The 18,832-nt window shown below is 37.8% G+C and overlaps 1 long non-coding RNA gene across 1 annotated transcript; it reads left to right on the forward strand.

The window, feature by feature from the left end:
- The first annotated feature begins 2,282 nt into the window (after positions 1 to 2,282).
- LOC126626476 (uncharacterized) lies at positions 2,283 to 3,294 on the forward strand. Its single transcript, XR_007624703.1, has 2 exons — positions 2,283 to 2,344; positions 3,114 to 3,294. It is a non-coding gene; the product is annotated as an uncharacterized LOC126626476 (long non-coding RNA).
- The last annotated feature ends 15,538 nt before the right edge of the window (positions 3,295 to 18,832 follow it).

Consider the following 18,832-nt stretch of genomic DNA (forward strand, 5'->3'; position numbering starts at 1 on the left):
ACACATTCCTAGCCTCTTTAGTCTTCAATTTCGTCCATCCACCTTGCTCCATGCATGTGCTATTCATTCCAAGCCCAAAACTACTCCAAAATGCATTTTATTGCTTCATAAGGCCTATAGACCTACAAACACACGAAAATAGCTTAAAATACATAATTAACTAAGAAATAACAACATAAATGCATGAGAACAAGCTAACTCAGTCTCATAAATATGCTCCTATCAAATTCCCCCACACTTAGCTTTTGCTAGTCCTCGAGCAAAACAAAACAAACGAAACAAACAAAACACAACCTAGACCTTCCAACATTTGCCTCAGGGATTTTTAATGAAACATGACATGTTAAAAATCATTATTCCCACAGATTTTGGTTATCTTTACACTTGAGCACATACTTAATCACAGTCACCACTTACTAGTTCACAATTAACCAATTAAAACGATGTTTTGAATGTAGTAACATGCCTTAGAGAATTTGCTCAATTTCTTACAAGATACTCTCTATTTTTACACACTTTTTCTGACTACACACCCTACACTAGTATATGTGAGAAGATTAATGTAAACACGAAAGACTAGGACTCACATATGTTATAACAAAGAAAGCAATTTTCTGGAGTTATTAAGCATGTTTAGATATGATCTCATGAATGGAATGCTACTACTTAGATGCGAGAACCAGTGACACCATATGCTCATACCAATTTCGAACTCCACAAATTGAAACACACAACACTCAAGATTGAAGTCAAGGGTTGGGCACCACTTTTCTTTAATACTGGGACGATATTTCCCAACCATTCGATGTATCAAGTCGTCCGAATAAACCCAGCTTTTAAAAGTCGAACGAGTTCATCTTTTATGTCGAGTTGTACTTCGGTTGAGAATCGTTGAGGTGATTGGCGGAATGGTTTACACCCAGGTTTGATGCGTAATTCATGTTCAACCAGCGTTTGAACCAGGCATCTCATGGTAACTCGAAGCAAAATAATCCTTAAATTATGTAAGCAAATTACAAAGCTCGGTTGTCACATGTTGGGGTAACAAAGTACTAATGAACAGAGGCTGTGAAACACCCCAACCCCCTTTTTATATTTTAAAATTTGTTTAGTCCTTAATTGGTGAGCCCGTGGGGCCCACCTTGTTTTATTTTATGTTTTCTGGTCTCCTTCTCTCTTCTCTCAGTTCTCTCTTCTCCCTCACCTCTTCCACAACTCTCTCCCCCTCACTCTCTCGGCTCTCTCTATCTCAACCCCTCCGAGAGTTTTTCTTACCAACAATCATCACCATCGTATTTATCTCGTCGCTACGAACTCAACCATAGTCTTGGCATCTTGAAAGTCGAACCACGAAGCCCCGTACACGAGCACCGCCCCTTTCGAGGCCATTTCCGGCCAAACCATGGCGAGTTGGCCGGCGCGTAAGGTATCAATCTCTTCATCTCATCGAGTACTACAACTTTCCGTTTTGTTTCACTCAATTTCGTTGAGTATTGAAGAAGTTATACTCATTTGAATCGTACCCAATTTCCGGCGACCTCAGTGGCTTTCGAGGAATTTTCCGGCTAAACCATGGCGAGTTAGACATCATGTGAGGTATCATTCTCTTCCTCTCTTCAAGGGCTACAACTTTTGTCTTTGTCTCGCTTGATTTTGTTGAGTAATAATAAAGTTATGGCCGTTTAAAGTCAGGTAGTTTTCCGGCCGAATTTCCGGCCTTCTCCTTCGACAAACCCAGGCCATCCGGCCTTTTCTCACCCACGGGCCTTAGCCCGTTTTGGACCAACCCAATCCCCTGGCCTGTTTCATTTTTATTTTTATTGTTTTAAAGACCCAAAGGGCCTTGGGCCGGTTTATTTTAAAGGGCTTAAAGCCCTGTCCTTTTTAATAAGGCCTTAGGGCCTGTGTGTATGTGTGTATGGGCTGTGTGTGTGTAGCCCGTGCATGTGTGTGTGTTAGTGGTGTATGTGTGTATGTTTGGGCTTAAGCCCAAACCACCATTTTTCACCCTAAACCCTTTTTAAACCCAAAAACCTTAGAAAACCTAAAACCCCAATTTTCCACCCTAAATCCTTTTTACCCAAAAACCATAGAATTCCAAAACCCGTTAGACCTAATTTAACCGTTGACCCCCGGTCAACGTTGACTTTAGGGTTGACTTTTCGGGTTTTCGTCCGGGACCCTTTTTAGGGTAATTCGACGTTCTGAATCCGTTTCCAATGTCCGTTTCCCAAATTCAATTTCTATTATATAGTTTTATTTATTGGACTCTTTATGTGCTTAGGGGCAATTATTGTGACGTTTCCGTCTTCTCTAGTGGCGCAGCTTTTGGCAACTAAGTACTGTGAGTGGACCCCTTCTAAAATTTCATGATTTGATAATTTAATTGCATAAATGATTAACATGCCTACAAATTTATGATTTGATTTATGTGAAGCTTGTTGATTTAATATATTGATTATCGTCTCGTGTTTTGGTGAGGAATTAATTGTTAGCCTATATTGAGCTATATTTTAATATATCGTATTTTCTATAAAAACCATGAACTGGTAGACTATCTGATAGATGACGATAGGATGCTAGAACATGTTTTTGAACCCCTCTTTATAGTGTAGACGATGATCGGTAACCTACGCTATGAAGTGGTATTTACGAGAGGCGTAACATTTTGTGCGTACCTAGTAGACACTATGCCGCCTGGGGCAAGGATCTGGTGTTGGCATTTAGGCCGGGAGAAATAATCCCTAGCTACGGGCTAAGGGACATGAAGAGGCATTGGGCCGGGTGGTAGTTATCTCTGGCTACGGGCGCAGAGACATAGGTGCAGGCATTGGGCCGGGAGTTATATTTATTCGGTGATCTTACTAGCAGCACACCGCGTTTACGAGACGATTTATGAGACGTTTGATGTTTCGATTTTCGCGATGCTTTTCTGCGATACATGGCTTTTGAAATATTTTTGGCATGCTAGGATTTTTATTAAATCCATCACTTATTATGCTAGTAGTTTTCATTATATAAACTGTGGGGGTTAGTACTTTAATAACTGTTTTATTATTATTATTATATATATAAACTTGGTCCACTCACCTTTGTTTTGCGCCCCCATTCAGGACTTAGAATCAAGGCACCTAATCCCGGCGTCAAGACACTTCCGCAGCAGCATCTTCGGATCCTCTCGAATTTAGGACTCACTTCTTTATTCATTCAATTTTATCTCAATTCTTTTTAGTGATTAGGTTTAGTTGTATGTTCTGAACACGTTCCTAAATTATTAATTCATCGTATTTTAAATTCATAACTCTTATTTATTTCTTATTCTTAGCTTTTGTATCAATTAATGGCTTTCGTCACCCTCGGGTGTCGGTCAGCACGTGTCTATCCTGGTATTCGGGGAATATCAGGGTCGGGGCGTGTCAGGTTGTGGGTCTTCGGCCATTCCAACATTTATTTCCTCTAAAGGATCCTTGACTTGAGGTTGATTATCCTCGAGCTCGGCTAGTGCAGCCTAAATTTCATCTAGTGAAAGTACTGGGCCATTGTCTCATTCGACCAAAAATTCGACCGAGTTTACGCTCAAATTTGGTTGTTTGGAAATAAAATACCAATAGTCTAGTAGTCGTTCTATGGTAGATGAACCGCGACCCGACGTCTGTCTTGGCGGTCTTCAGACATCAGTATCTACGATCAGATCGGCCAACCCAAGCCTTGCCGAATCCTGGTAGACAGTCTCGACGCCTACCTCGATTGCTTTCTATACCGAAATTCGAGTCGGTCGTCCTTCCTAGTTCAAACCCTGTATGGTAATATAGCCGACGTGATCATCGTAATACCGTGCTTGAATCATATTGGCTTTAAATGGTTGACTGTCGACCGGATGCACCACAACGGATTTGCCATCCCAAAAAATAAGAACCTAATATAATGAAGAGGGAATGCAATTTGTTTGATGGATCCAATCCCGACCTAGCAATGCATTATACTTGGTCTTGGAGTCGACGATAAAGAATGCGGTCATATGATTGCGACCTATAACACTTACCTCCAAAGGAAGCACTCATTTGGCCTGAGACTTGTCACCGACAAAACTGCTTATGGTTATTCCTGATGGAATGAGTTCGTCATTAGATCGTTGTGGTGCCTTCATAATGGATACGGGCATGATATTGATCGTAGCCCTACAATCGATGAAAATTTTGGAGATTACATAACCTTTAAAGTGAGCAGTGACATACAACAGCTTCAAATGTTGAAGATTAAACGAAGAAGAGAGGGGAAACAGTATGGCCAGGGCTGGTTTAAGTTTGTTAGCTTTACTAGTTTGCTGATCTTTTTTGGTAGCGATGAAATCAACTTATGTTACTTTTTCGGCAACCATATCCCCATCCAAGGAATTTGGTTAGTGTATAGTTGGTTGAAATTCAGCAGGTAGGACATGGACCATGCTAATTTCCATATTGTTGAGGATTGAAGGACTCATCGGGTCCTGTCATCGTCCTTTAGGTTATCGAGTACAGTATCATGCTTTGAAGCATCTTCGACCTGATCATCTTTCGCCTCAGTGGGTACCAACTCTAGTGGTATATCAACTGAACCTATTTCATTATGGCTGTCGTTCTTGAGCTTGGTCGTTGCTGGGATTTGGTTTTGTCCTTATAGTGCTTTACGGGCTCGTTCTTCATAGGCAATTCGGGCATCCCTTGTATCTAGGTAAACGTCCAAACGCGCCACACGATCCTTCTAATCGATCGTAAGGCCGAAAAGAGATACGACTGAGAAGACTTCGAAATGATGTCGTAAGTACTAAAGGTATTCGAAAGAAAAAAAGAGCTCGGCGGTGTCTATGTCTATGTACGGGTCAACCTCGAAGCTGAGGACCCGAGCTTCACGTTTGTGCTAGAACCTGGCCTTCATTATTGGGTCGGTGGTTTTCTGAATAATCTGTTTAGCATCAGGGCAAGTTAATGCCAAGTCGAGGGCTTTTTGAGACGTCTTGGGTAGGCTGTACAAGTCATTGGTAGAATGTGTCTTGTGAAATTCTCACATGTACTCAAAAGATTCTCTGAGGAATGGAAGATGTAAATTTCGTGGTAGTGGGGGAAGGTTGCTTTCGGCTTCTTGTCTGAAATGCTTGAAACTAGCTTTCATCTCCCCGTGTTGAGTGAGGAGTTTGATGAGCTTCTCGGATTCTTCAATCGTGGTTTCAAATTCACGATCAATTACCTTTTTCCCTGGAAGTAATTCGGCCATGATTGCCAGGGTTAGTTGGTCATCTCCTATTGTTTCTTTCGGCTGCCATTTAGTAGCCGAAGTAGCTTGTATTGCATGTCGTCGAGCCATACAATCTATCTGCTGGCTTTGACGTTTCTAAGATTTGGATAACGCAGTATACATGCCAGTGGGAGAATTGTAACTATACCAAAGTTGGTCGCGTGGCTCAGGTGACTTGAAGGTTTTTTTATTCACCAATGAACTTGAGCTGCTGGAGTTGCGCGAGTAATAATCCTTATCATAAAATGGCAAGTCGAAATCAAGACGCTGTCTGGTTGAGGTGGGGTTGTTCGTTCATGTTTAAGGGCTGAGCCTATCGAACACTTTCTGGCACTGGCCTCCGCCGAGTTCTTTTGAAGGTGTTGTCGCAGCCTTGGATAATTGTTGTGATGTTAGAGCCTAAAGTGGTATCTCCTTTGGTTTGGTTAGAACGACGTGTGCTTTACAACTGCTGCATAAAACCATTGGTCCATCAGTTTCTTCTATACTGGAGTCTGACATATATTCGACTATGGCCGACCCCGATAACTTTGTGGGTGGTTCGTTGGAAAATAGATCAATCTTGAGTTGCGACCGAGAGTTCTGCTTTGGGACATGTTGTATTAGAACGAACTCAGCCTTCCCCTTCCCTTTGCTTTTGGGCAAATGAGCATCTATCATGCCAACTGTCGCTGAGGGGAAGGGATCAACATCGACAACCATCTATTTTTCAGGGAATTTTAGCTTGCCTTTATCAATCCAATTTTGAATAGCATCACGAAACACGATGCAGTTGTTTGTGGCATGCTTATTCGAGTTATGGTACTTCTAATACGTTTTTCCTTTCAACTCTTCGGCCTTAGGAATGTTATGTCCTAGCCGAAGTTTAATGATCTTTGCCAGTAACAACTAGTCGAAAATTGCATCAGCCTTAGTGATATCAAAAGTGTAAACTTTTTATGTTCTAACTGTCTCTTTAGAGGCCGAGTGGGTTTTGGAATCCTTGGAATTAATTTGAGCCAATGCCTTGCAAACGTACAGTTTATCTATCACTATTTCGGCCACGTCAACATTGACGTATTGGGAATCCTCACCTTCAACCGATGCGTAGCTAACCGTGGGATTTTTGTAAATCGTTCCTCGGGATGGGGACTTCAAAATCTTTTCTTCTTGGAGCAAATAATCATATTGCTCGACGTATTGGGCTAGTTCGTACATATCTTAGAAGTTTGCTCCCAAGAATTTCTTTTTGTATTCCACATCTAGGCCGTTCAGAGTGATTCTGACGAATTCAACTTCAGGGAGAGGTACTCGGCACCAATGTATAGCCGACTTGAACCTCGTTAAGTATTCCATTGGTGACTCGTCGGAGGCTTGAGCTATCCTAGCCAGTGACGAAACTAACATCTGTATCCCCAGTCGATAGAATTGTTCATGGAACTTTTCGACCAGTTCTTCCCAACTTTGGATGGAATTAGGAGGGAGGTTGATGTACTAAGCAAATGTTGAACTTGTTAGCGAGAAGTTGAATAGTTACAGTTTGTGGAAGTCACTATTAACATCTCTGCATTGCGCAGTGAATTGAGCCCCATGTTCTAATGAAGACAAGGACGATTCGCCGACAAAAAGCTGAAATCCAGGATTTTAAAGCCTTTAGGATATTTGAACTTCTCGATGTAAGCTGGGTACAGATGGATGAACTTTGGGAACTTTGGCCCCTTTTTCAAGGCCGAATCGGTCACATCGATAGAGGCTGTTTCTACTCCCTGGTCGGGTCCGTTTGATCTGCTGCTTGATCTTCATCTTTTTTCCAAGTCAATCATTTTAAGCCCAGCAAATCCTGTCTCGGCATGTAGTGTTGATACCAGATTACCTTTAGGTGGAAGTTGTTGGGAAAGGTAGAGGATACTCCATCGTAAACTTTACTAACCAATAGTTCAAGCATTTTGTTGTATGCCTCGCCATTACTGCGTATTTCATCAAGTATGCTTCTTACTTCACGACTGAAAACCTGAGATTGCTTTTTGAGTCTTCTCCGAAGAAAAGACCTAGTTGGTGGATCAAAACCTTCGCTGTCATCCTCATCGTAATCTTCTATTAAAACCCCTCTGTTTCTGTTAGGGGCTTCTGCATTGTGAGGTTGGCCACCGAGGCTAATTTCCTTTTCCCAGAGCATCGCGCTTATGGCCTCAGGCGTCGTGACGAGAGGAAGATTTTGAGCATGCGACGAGTCCTCTTGTCCTAGATTCTAGACCGGAAATTTGGTTGTGGACTTTCCCATGACTGTTTTCTTTTTAACCAATCGTGTTTCGACGGGCATGAACTTCGTAGTTTTACCTCTGGGTCACACCAAGCATGCCAAAATGTTAATCCTAAAAACTACCAAGCCTAGTGGCGCACAGGCCAAGTAACTAATGAGCTAACTACGTCCTTCGGTTGTGTGCGGGGCATGCCAATTCGTCGACTGAGCTCGGCTGGGGAGTAGAATGTGTTGTGTTGCGTTGGGCGCGCTGCTGACTTCTTAATCTTGCGACTGCGGCCGAGGAAGGAAAGCGTCTCGGCCTTCGGGTTCTAGAGCCTGAAGACACGGCTGCTACTTCTGTGAAGTTCACAAATCGTCAATGCCGGATTCGGTCACAGTGATTATATTTGTAAGAGTATAAGCACGCTGAATCGACACCAAACTATATGGGCACAAGTACTCAAAACAAATGTACGTCTTAATCGTAAATGTAGTTCGGTCGTCAGAATGCCAAACTCGAAATCCCACTTGTCAGTATCCAATCATAAAACAATACCCGGATTAGGATTTTTTCTCGTTGTATATTGTCTTGTATTTATAGGAGCCAACCTTATCATGGCCGAACCAAAACTATACCCAGATTAGGATTCTTTATCCTAATCTAACCACGTCTCGGCCAATCCTACCTCCATTAGGACTTTGAACCAAACTCTTTACCCAGCCGCATTCACTTCTCAAATCTCAGCATCCTCATTCCATCAAAACTCTTTTTCATACTAGGACTCGACCCACTCGCTCTTATCTCGTCCAATCCTTCTTGCAATAGGACTCGACCGACCTGACTGGGCGACTTATGACCACTAGATGGCCCATAGTATGTTTGGAAAAGCCTTGGGCCGAACATGAACCTACGCTTGGCCCAATAATATTATTTTGGACCCAAACAAACACATTTATGTTTTTTTTTATTATTTAATTAACAGAAAAAGTGTAAATAATATCGATTTTAAAAATAAAAATAAATTGGTTAGCATTAACTTTCGATCATATTACTGTAAAAACTATTATTTCAAGGACCATCTTGCAACTTAATATTTAATAGATATTCCTAGCTATAATGGACATGGACGTTCCATCCTGCTCATATTTCAATAAGACGCTCTTTTTGTCTTGTTGATTCATTCTAGCGTGAACAATTTTATGCAGAATCTTGTAATTAATAAGAGTTTACCCTCTTAAATTCATTTTTTTTAAACATAAAACTCAATATTTAGTGACTGGGATCTAACTTAGCAAATTCATTAATTAAGCTTAACAAGTCAGATTTTATATCTTTAGTATTCCTGAATACCCATAATAACAACTCAACATGGTATATGGTTTCTCTACATATTAATTATATTTAGTGGCAGATCTATGATTTGAATTTTAGGGGGTCCCAGTGTTAAGGATCTAAGTTTTTTTATTTTTTATATTGAAACGGAGTCTGAAGCGTTCAAAAAAAAAAAAAAAAAAAAAAAAAAAAAAAAAAAAACTAGTTATTCACTAAGATATTTCGTCAAATACTTGGTGGACTCGTTGTTATCAGCCGAACCAAGTTGCGCACATGTCAAAAGATATTAACATATGTTGAAGCATTATAACGAGTGTCATTGGGAGAATTTGTTGATTGTTGTTGATGTAACCTGCAAAGATGCATTTTGTCAGACACTTGTTAGGCACAAAATGACCCGTACCCAATATTTAAAAGGATCTCGGATAACCTTCACATGTATGTTTCTAGAACTTTGGGTGGTTTTAGGACCACCTTGATCCCAATGTGCAGCCAGCTGATTATATCCATTTTACAAATCTAACTAGTCATACTAACACTGTTAAATTTTTAATTGAGTATATTTCAGTTTTGCTCTCTTTAATTTTGTTTGAAATATCAATTTACCAACATTTTTTTTCAGATACATCTTTCTCTAGGCAAAAACTACGAGCAAAAGGATACATATCCATGCAAAAAAAAAAAATATCGGAATGTCTTCTTATGGAGAGATTTTAGGAATTTTAAAGGGATATACACATTGGCGACATAAATATGAAGTTGTGAACAATGGCATATTGGTAAATTTCGTTACTGCGTCAATTATTACTTTACCTGGCACTTTATTTTAATTTTGGGTTTCTTTTGATGTCTGACTCTAAACGTTGGTGGTTTTTGTCTAGGAATTAAAAACCGTAAAAATTTTCTCTCTGAAGAACTCATAATATTATAGGTTTTTTTCAAATGTGTATTCAAGCTTCTTAGCCATAAAATTATGGGACACTTAGTTTCCGGTCACTCTTGATCATATATTATAGACTCATATCTTTAAAAACTTTGATTCAAGTCCTCCATTTATTACATTGTGATAAATTACATTCTACTAGCCGACCTCCAAATTATCCAATCTAATTAACCTCCAAATTATCCCAAATTTATATCACATATTAGTGATATCATGCACATCAAATATCAGTTTAATTTGATTTTCAAATTTTAAATAATCTGCACTGCTTACTGGTGGGTACAACCTAGCCAACTAGAACCCACACACAATTTTCTTCTGTAAAATCACCCGAGCAATCCAAAAGTTGCAGAGTACAAAATCATAACACCGTTAATTGTAGTATATTTGCGGTACAATTGTTTATGTTTCAATTTTGTACCCATGAACCAAAATTTTCTTTTGTCTTTCTACCCACAAAGTGCAAATTAAACCTGCCTTTTGCGTTCATCTTTGTACCCATCTATAATAGTATCTCAGATTTATATGTAACCACTGAAATTGTACCCCAACAAGGGAATTGTGAGAAAGAATGTACCAATTGTAATGTGGAACTCAAATAAACACGTTATAAAAATTGTATATGTAACAAGTCCAGAAAAACCATAACATGTTTATGGGTGCAAATATCCCAAATGCATCAATGGGTACATTTAAATTCACATGTACCCGTTAAAGAAATAACTTGAATTCAAACGAAGATATAAACGAAATAAAAAGCTATGTACCAAAACATATTTTGTTTTGCCTAATATGTAGGAATTGATTAGTTCTCAATAATCTTATGAAATTTTGAAAAGATTTGAATTAATTACATTTATGGGTGCCATAAAGTTTTAAATTTAAATATGCTGATGTGTATAAAATAGAAGGATTTTGATAAAAAATTTAAAATCAATAGGATTTCAATCAAAGGATATTGGTGGTTGGGGATTGCATCCTAATTTCTCCTAAAATTATACTAGTTTGGATCCAAGGCTTAAAATATTCGACAACGTATTAAAGTAAAACAAGAAAATGAGTTTTCTAATCGTTCATGGATTTAATGTTGGTTTTGTTTCATTAAGTTGTCAAATATTTTAAACCTTTAAATCTAAATAATATAATCTTGTGACTAATACACATTTGATTCTCATAGATCATCAAAATGAAGACTTTAGGGCACGTTTGTTTGACAGGGTTAAGAAGGATTGGACTGGACTAGACTATAGTCCTTTGTTTGGTGTGCATTCGGATTAGCTTTAATGAGCTTAACCCAGACTCGCTTGGATTAACAACCTCCTTAGCCGTTCTTAACGAGCAACCCCAAACTTGGGCAGACTCGTAAGCCAGAGCAAACCGAGAGATTTTCTGAGTCTTCCCTTCGTCTTTATCTCGCGTCTTCCCTTCGTCCTCATCTCTACGTCTTCCCTCAACATCATCCTTGCCGTGCTCCCTCATCGTTGTCCTCCTCACCCTCATCTCTGCGTCTTCTGATCTCTACATCTGCTCGCCCTAATCTACCTCGAGTTGTCGGGTAAACTTCGATTCTTCTATTAATTTCGTCTATTTGTGTTGCAGTCAAAGTAACAGATAGAGACCAATCAATTCCACGCCGGCGGGAGTGAGGGACCATCGTCTGTGTGTGTGTTTGTGTACTCTATATGTGTGTGTGTGTCTAATTTATGTCTCTCTGTGTATGTGTTTGTGTGTACTCATTAACGTGGGGGGCCGGGGGGGGGGGGGAAGGGGTGGGAACCCAATCAATTCCTTGCCGGGGGGAGTGAGGGACCATCGTCAAAGTAACAGATAGAGACCAATCAATTCCACGCCGGGGGGAGTGAAGGACCATCGTGTGTGTGTGTATGTGTGTGTGTGTGCGCTCTGTAAGTGTGTGTGTCTGCGTGTGTGTGTATTTAGTTAGTGTGTCTTTATGTGTGTGTGTGTGTGTGTAATCTCTGGAAGTCAATGGCCTAAAACTGTACTGCTTGTGGTGCGATTAAGTGATTAATAATCTATTTTACCGGTTTTGTGCTACTTTCACATTGCATTGATTGTCTCATCTGAATATTCTGAGTCTCCTTGTTCCTTGTTGTATGAAATGGCTTCATCTTATCCAATTTTTCTTTTTCCCTCATTTAAGGCACTTGGAAGATAATCATTTTAGTGGAAATATTCCCTCATCGTTCGGGAGCATTGACAGCTTGCATGAAAATAATATTAGGGTTGACGACAAAAGTGTTCGAAAGTTCAATTAGTGAAAAAGAAGCTGAACAACAGGTGCGAAAGAACTTTGTTTTTTTACACAAGATTTCTTGTCAATATTTTTTTTTATCATATGGACATTTGTTTACTGCGCGGCTGCTGTGTGGTCTTGGTCCTGTTTAACACTTATCCTTTGCATATCACCAGAGATGGGGTAAAGCTACACTGTCATCTTATGAATCCTCTAAATGTTGTTGTTTCTGTTGGTATCTTTGTATCGCTGAAGGGCTTTTGTTTTGTTTAGAAATGTTTGCACTCTTTGCCACTTACTAGCATGATCAGGAAGACTGAAAATTTCTGCTTGCTCCATCCTTCCGCATAGTTGAGTAATTTTCTCTAGAATCTGTTGCTTTTACTGAAAGTTCTGTTGTAGACTGTATGTCAAACAGTCAAAGTCTGTTTTTTGTTCTTTCTTGGTATCAATTTGAGATTTTTACTCGCAGTTTCTAAAATGTCTATTTGTATAGAAAAATGGATGAGAAGCATTTGGTTTTATTATTAGTTTGAGCTCAAATATTTTTATATTCTATACTGTTCAATTATGGAAATGTTAGCATTTTAATTTATTTGTTGAAAAAGTTAATTGTGACTGATTTGTGAACTTTATGGAGTAGAGTTCAACTTATGGTATAAACCCATTACAGACACCTCTCGATTTTCCTGCTATTGGAAACACCTACCTTGTAAGGCATTTGAATTTGAATGTTTGTTATAAAAATTTGCATGTTCGGTGTGTGTGTATTCTGCACATTTGTTTGATGTCCGTGCATGTGTGTGTGTGTGTGTGTGTGTGTGTGTATTCTACACATTTGGTTAAACAGAGGTTTACGGTTATCTAGTTGGTTTATAACCATGATATTACAATGTGAATGTTTTGTACCGTGTGAGGTTGATGTTGAACTGCAATATTCTGTAGTTGTTGGTTGCAGAGAAGAGGAGCATAGACGGAAGGCTAAGGCTAAGGCTACTGCATTACAGGTGTCCTTTCATTTCCCTCTTGACATGCAATGCCTAGCAATGACAGCAATCCTCATGCTAGTCTGTTCTTTACATAGTTAGCACTGACTAGTCTTGTTAGACACACGTTTACATTCGTTTAATAAGCATTTTGTATTTAGAGTTTAGTTTTAATTTTTATGTTAATAGAGGAAGAATAAATGTTGGCTCGGGCTCGAATTCAGAAAAACTTTTTTTTTTCAACATCAGCCGTATATTTGTTGGCTCAGCCTCCGATTAAGAAAAACTTTTTTTTTTCAACATTAGCCATTTATTTGTTGGCTCGGCCTCGGATTGACAAAAATTATTTTTTTTTCCAACATCAACCGTATATTTGTTGGCTCAGTCTTGGATTGACAAAATTTTTTTTTTTTTCAACATCAGCCATATATTTGTTGGCTCGGGCTCGGATTGACAAATTTTTTTATGTTTTTCAACAGCAGCAGTTTATTTGTTGGCTTGGCCTCGGATTGACAAAAAAAATATTTCCAACATTAGCCGTATATTTGTTGGCTCGGATTGTGACTTGGCTGGTTATTTTTTTTGTTGATCCAACATTAATTGTGACTTGGCTGGTTATTTTTGGGCTGTTAATGTAGTTACTTGTTTCAAAATTCTTTGTATACCGTTTATTTTGATCTAGTTCATTTCGTATCATAATCACTTCATTTCCATCACCCTTAATAACATTAAATATTACATATATAATGTCCTTATTTTTTTTTCCTTTTTTTTTGGTTTGGATAGATATGGATCGAAGGAAGCTTTTATTGATCTTATTGTTAGAGATGTCTCATTTGGAGACAATTTGCATTTGTACGATTCTTGTGTTGCTGATGCTAAGGGCCAAACAAAGACATGTTGAACAACGCACTTTGACTAACCGTTCACTTGTTAGAAGAGAGATTAGTTTGTATTATCTGAATGGTATAATAGGGAATACTGATATTGAATGTGTCAACGAATTGAGAATGGATAGAAGGACTTTTGGCATATTATGTGACTTACTTCGTCAAGATGGGAGGGTAAAAATGGATGGTTTGGTGTCTGTAGAGGAGCAGGTGTGTATGACTTTACAAATATTAGAACATCATACTAAGAATCGTAGTGTTGGCAGTAGATTTTATAAGTCAGGAGAGACTATAAGTAGGTATTTCAATAGCGTATTGCAAGGAATTTTGCGATTACAAGGTATCCTACTAAAAGTCCCTTAGCATGTGCCTATTGATTCTACAGATCCTAGGTGGCGATGTTTTAAGGTATGATGATAATTTTTTTTCATTTTGCCTAAGCTTTAACTCTTCATTCCCTTTGTATAAATTAACAAAAGCTTATTTTTTTTTTTAGAATTGTTTGGGAGCATTAGATGGAACACACATTGATGTGCATGTACCTGAAATTGACAAACCAAGATACCGAACAAGAAAGGGTCAAGTCGCAACTAATGTGTTAGGTGTGTGTTCAGGAGATATGCAGTTCATATATGTGTTTCCGGGGTGGGAGGGTTCCGCATCAGACTCTAGACTGCTACATGATGCAATTACTAGGCCTAATGGTTTTAAGGTACCAGCAGGTAAGACTATTAGTTAGTCTCAACTTTGTAAGTTAGGTCTACTTTTGTTTGTCAACTACAAAACACTAATAAGGTCTGCTTTTTTTTATTAGGTTATTATTACCTTGTAGATGGTGGTTATACAAATGGTGAAGGATTCCTTGCACCCTATAAAGGAATACCTTATCATTTATCTGAATGGGAGGGACGAACACCTTCTAATAAGGAAGAATATTTTAACATGAAGCATTCTAAGGCAAGGAATGTAATTGAACGCTGTTTTGGCTTGTTAAAAGGAAGGTGGTCAATACTAAGGAGTCAATCTTTCTATCCGATAAGGACACAAGGTCGAATAATTACCGCTTGTTGCCTACTACACAATCTTATTAGGCAAAAGATGTCTGTAGATCCAATGGAGAATTTGCCAATAATAGAAGATGGACAAAATACAGAAGAATGTGAATATGTTGAAACATCTTACCAATGGACTCCAAAGAGGAATGTCATGGCTCAGGAAATGTATAATGAGTGGAGAGCAATTAGGAATCAGCAACCGAACTAGCTATATGTGTTAATGATAACATTTTATTTTAGTATTCATTTTTATCATGCATTTGTTGGATGTTAGCAAATGATTAGATTGCTCATCAGTGAATGTTAAAACTTTTTTATTGATTGGATGGTATGCAAATTAATTGATATTATGCAAATTGATTGGATATTATGCAAATTGATTATTTGTATTGTATTTTAGTACATTCAAATATTTTTTGTTTAGGTATGGATAACGACAATATTTTGAATGCTACTCAAGAGCCAAAAGGAAGAAGGCATAAATGGGAAGCACTTGAGGAAAAAGTATTACTATCCGTTCTTGAGGATTTTGTTGCTCGGAAGCAACGGTGTGACACCGGTGCTTTCAACCAAGGTACTTTAATTGAAATAGCGAAAGCTGTCAATGTTTTATGTCCTCATTCCAATATAAAGGCAACTCCACATATTAAGTCAAAGTTGAAGAAATTGAAAAAAAACATATAGTATGGTCGTTGACATGATAAACACAAGTGGATTTGTATGATGTCAAAAAGTACGTTGAAGTTGACAGTGATGACGCATGGCAAACTTATGTGCAGGTTCATATCCTATTTTATTTATACATTAGTTATATTCTTGCTGCTATATTTGTTATGCATGCTAAATTTTAGTTTTGCTATGTTGATATAATCTTAGAAAAATAAAGAAGCTGATGGATGGAGAAGCAAACATTTTCCATTGTATGATAGATTTGCATATATATTTGGAAAAGATCGGGCTACGGGTAATGTAGCCGAAACCCCTGCTGAAATGGTGGAGGAACAAAGTCATGATCAAGTTGGTGCAAGTGATATTCGAGGTGAAAATTTTGTTTCTTCAATGAACCAACAAAGCCAACAAAGCACCCCATCTGAAAATAGCCAAAGAAAGAGGAAAAGAGGTGTGGGAAGTTCAAGTGATGGAACCGAGGCAATTATCAGTGGACTGAAAGATTTTTATGTTGAAAGTGGGAAGATGATGCAAATGGTAACTGAAGCTTTAGTTCAAGGTACTGCAAAGCATAGTGACATAGCTAACAAACTTGAAGCAATGGGTCTTTCTCCTATAGATCAAATTGATGCATTGTCTCTTATTTTTGGAAAAACCACAAAATGTGGGAGTGTTCAGGGCAATCAAATTGGAACTCAAGAAAGTGTTCGTTCAAAGGTTTTTAAGCGATAAAGCAAGCGGATGAGTATATTATGTGGTGCATTTTGACATGAATGTATTTTATTAATCGTACAATCTTATGTTATGTCTTATAACTTAGCTTTGCACTATAAAGTATTTTGGCTAATGTTAACTAGGATTTTGTAAATTATGGAGATTTACTTTGGAATGCTATACTATAGTTCACTGACATTTTGTAAAATATCATGGATGAAAATTTAGTGAATGATGTTTTAAAAGTCAATCAATGGCAAAGATTGACTTGTCACAAATATCTTCTTATGTACTTGTATTTGTTGAAGTTGCATGTATTGGGCACTATTCTTTTTCTTCTTTTGGGTGATAGAGTTTAAACTAAGCTACATTTGCAAATTAAACTCAACTATTTATAAATAGTATGTCCCAACTATAGTATGTCCCAATTCTATTAGCAGGTAATTGAAACAAAACAATTGTCCTCTTTTTTTAAGATTCATAATATACATGGCAAAAATATGCTCCAATAACCGATATCATGAGATTTGTAGCATTACTCTATTATACAATGGCAAAAAATTATAGTTCTAGTCTAAGCAAACACAAATTTGGTGAACAATACTGTTTTTATTATCCTGCTTCTTAGTCCGATACTGCACCAAACGCTTCACTAAGTTAGTCCAGTTTAGTCTAGTCTAAGCCAGTCTAGTTTAGTCCTTGCAGCTAGTTCAGTCCGAGACAGTCCGGCACAACAAACGCACCCTCAAAAGAACAGGACTGCCTTTTCTGACGTGTACACTAGAACTGCCACATTTTCAAGTACGATTGATATTTCTTGATGGATACGTGCCAACTCCTAAATTAATTATGCAAGTTTTACAATTAATTATACAAATTTTATTACTAATCAAGTACGTAGATTGGAAAACTGGAAATAGGAATTCCAGGGCCAAAGCCAGACAAAGTACCCACAACTTGGCCCACTTAGGCGATCATTTTCCGCATGCCACCAAAATGGACTAATTCAGGCGTTCTAGTACGCCCGATTTTTCGCTCATTTTAATTTGGCTAATAAAAATATCTACGTATGAGAGGAACTTCTCTGTCATAAGGGGCATCTAATTTTAATACGACAACAATCAAGTGGGATAAAGACTTGGATAGTGGACTCAAAGTTTTGTCCATACGAGAGAATAAAAACAAATGAATTCGCCTAATATCACTGTTTGATTAACTGGGCAGATAAGAATCAAACTTATTGGGACCTCTAGAATAGACTATTTGATCAATAGTTAGTTTTCAAGAAAAAGCAATAAAACGATTATAAATTACATTTCAACTGTTGAGTTGATAAAAATAAAATATCAATGATCTATCATTAAAAAATATACGACATAACTACAAATTGAAAAAGCTACTTATTTTTTTAACAAACAATATTATCTACAATATGGGAGATGGTGGGCTTAGCCTCGTAATGGGCTAATAATAATGTGGTTCAAACTCACCTTTAGCAAAAATCAAATCTAAAACATCTCATTTACAATTAAAGATGAATAACACTAAACAGTAGTACTAAGTTGCAAAAGCTACTCATTTAAGCAATTGTAATTTTTTTTTAATGCAACGAATTGGATATTTGAAAACTGAACATTCTGGGGAATTTTTATAATGGTTAGAATAGTCTAGGTAACTTAATATGTTTAAGTATTACATTTTAGGCTAAATTTTTTTCGTGGTCTTTGTGGCGACGCCACACTTTTAATATGATTCTTGTGCTAAAAATGTTATTAATTAAACATTTGTAGTGAGCTCCGTTAGCATTGGAATTCCAAATTTACATTCCCGTTAGTCTTCCAATAAAAAAAAAATAACAGGACGTGTCACGTGGATATGTTAACCCAAATTCTTATGTGCATGAACCTTAGGGTGGAAGTCCAAACTGGACAACTGATCCCATCGAAGCTTCCATGGATATAATAAGGATTCTCAACTTTATATTTCAAATGCACTGCACCCACGCCATAAGAAAAATTTGAAGTTTGAAACTTATGCAATTAACCTGTTAACGTTTGAAATAAAATTTAACAAGTAATATTCCATGTTGTGTAACATTTTCCAGGGGATAAATCGCCAAAATGAACTCTGAGATTTGTATAACTCATTATTTTGGTCTTTGAGATTCCAAATCGATAGAAGTGATCTCTGAGATTGTTCACCATCCATCATTTTGGTCCTTCCGTTAAAAACTCCGTTAAGTGTCCCGGAGCTCTTAGCCAGAAGTTTGGGCAATTTTCAAAGCTTCGTAACTCAATTGTTTCTTAACCAAATTCGACCCATAATATATCAAAATGAAGATAGTAATGTGTAAAATAAGATTATACCATTTCAAAGCCCAATGGTTGCCGAAGATTGCCTGAAAATAGCCTTAAAGTTGATTGGTCCGAATGAAAACTTGAAAACTCGCTGGAAACTGGGTAAACTTTAAACGTTCATAACTTCTTCAATACTCAA

Source organism: Malus sylvestris, chromosome 6, assembly GCF_916048215.2.
Source record: "Malus sylvestris chromosome 6, drMalSylv7.2, whole genome shotgun sequence".
Classification (NCBI taxonomy): domain Eukaryota; kingdom Viridiplantae; phylum Streptophyta; class Magnoliopsida; order Rosales; family Rosaceae; genus Malus; species Malus sylvestris.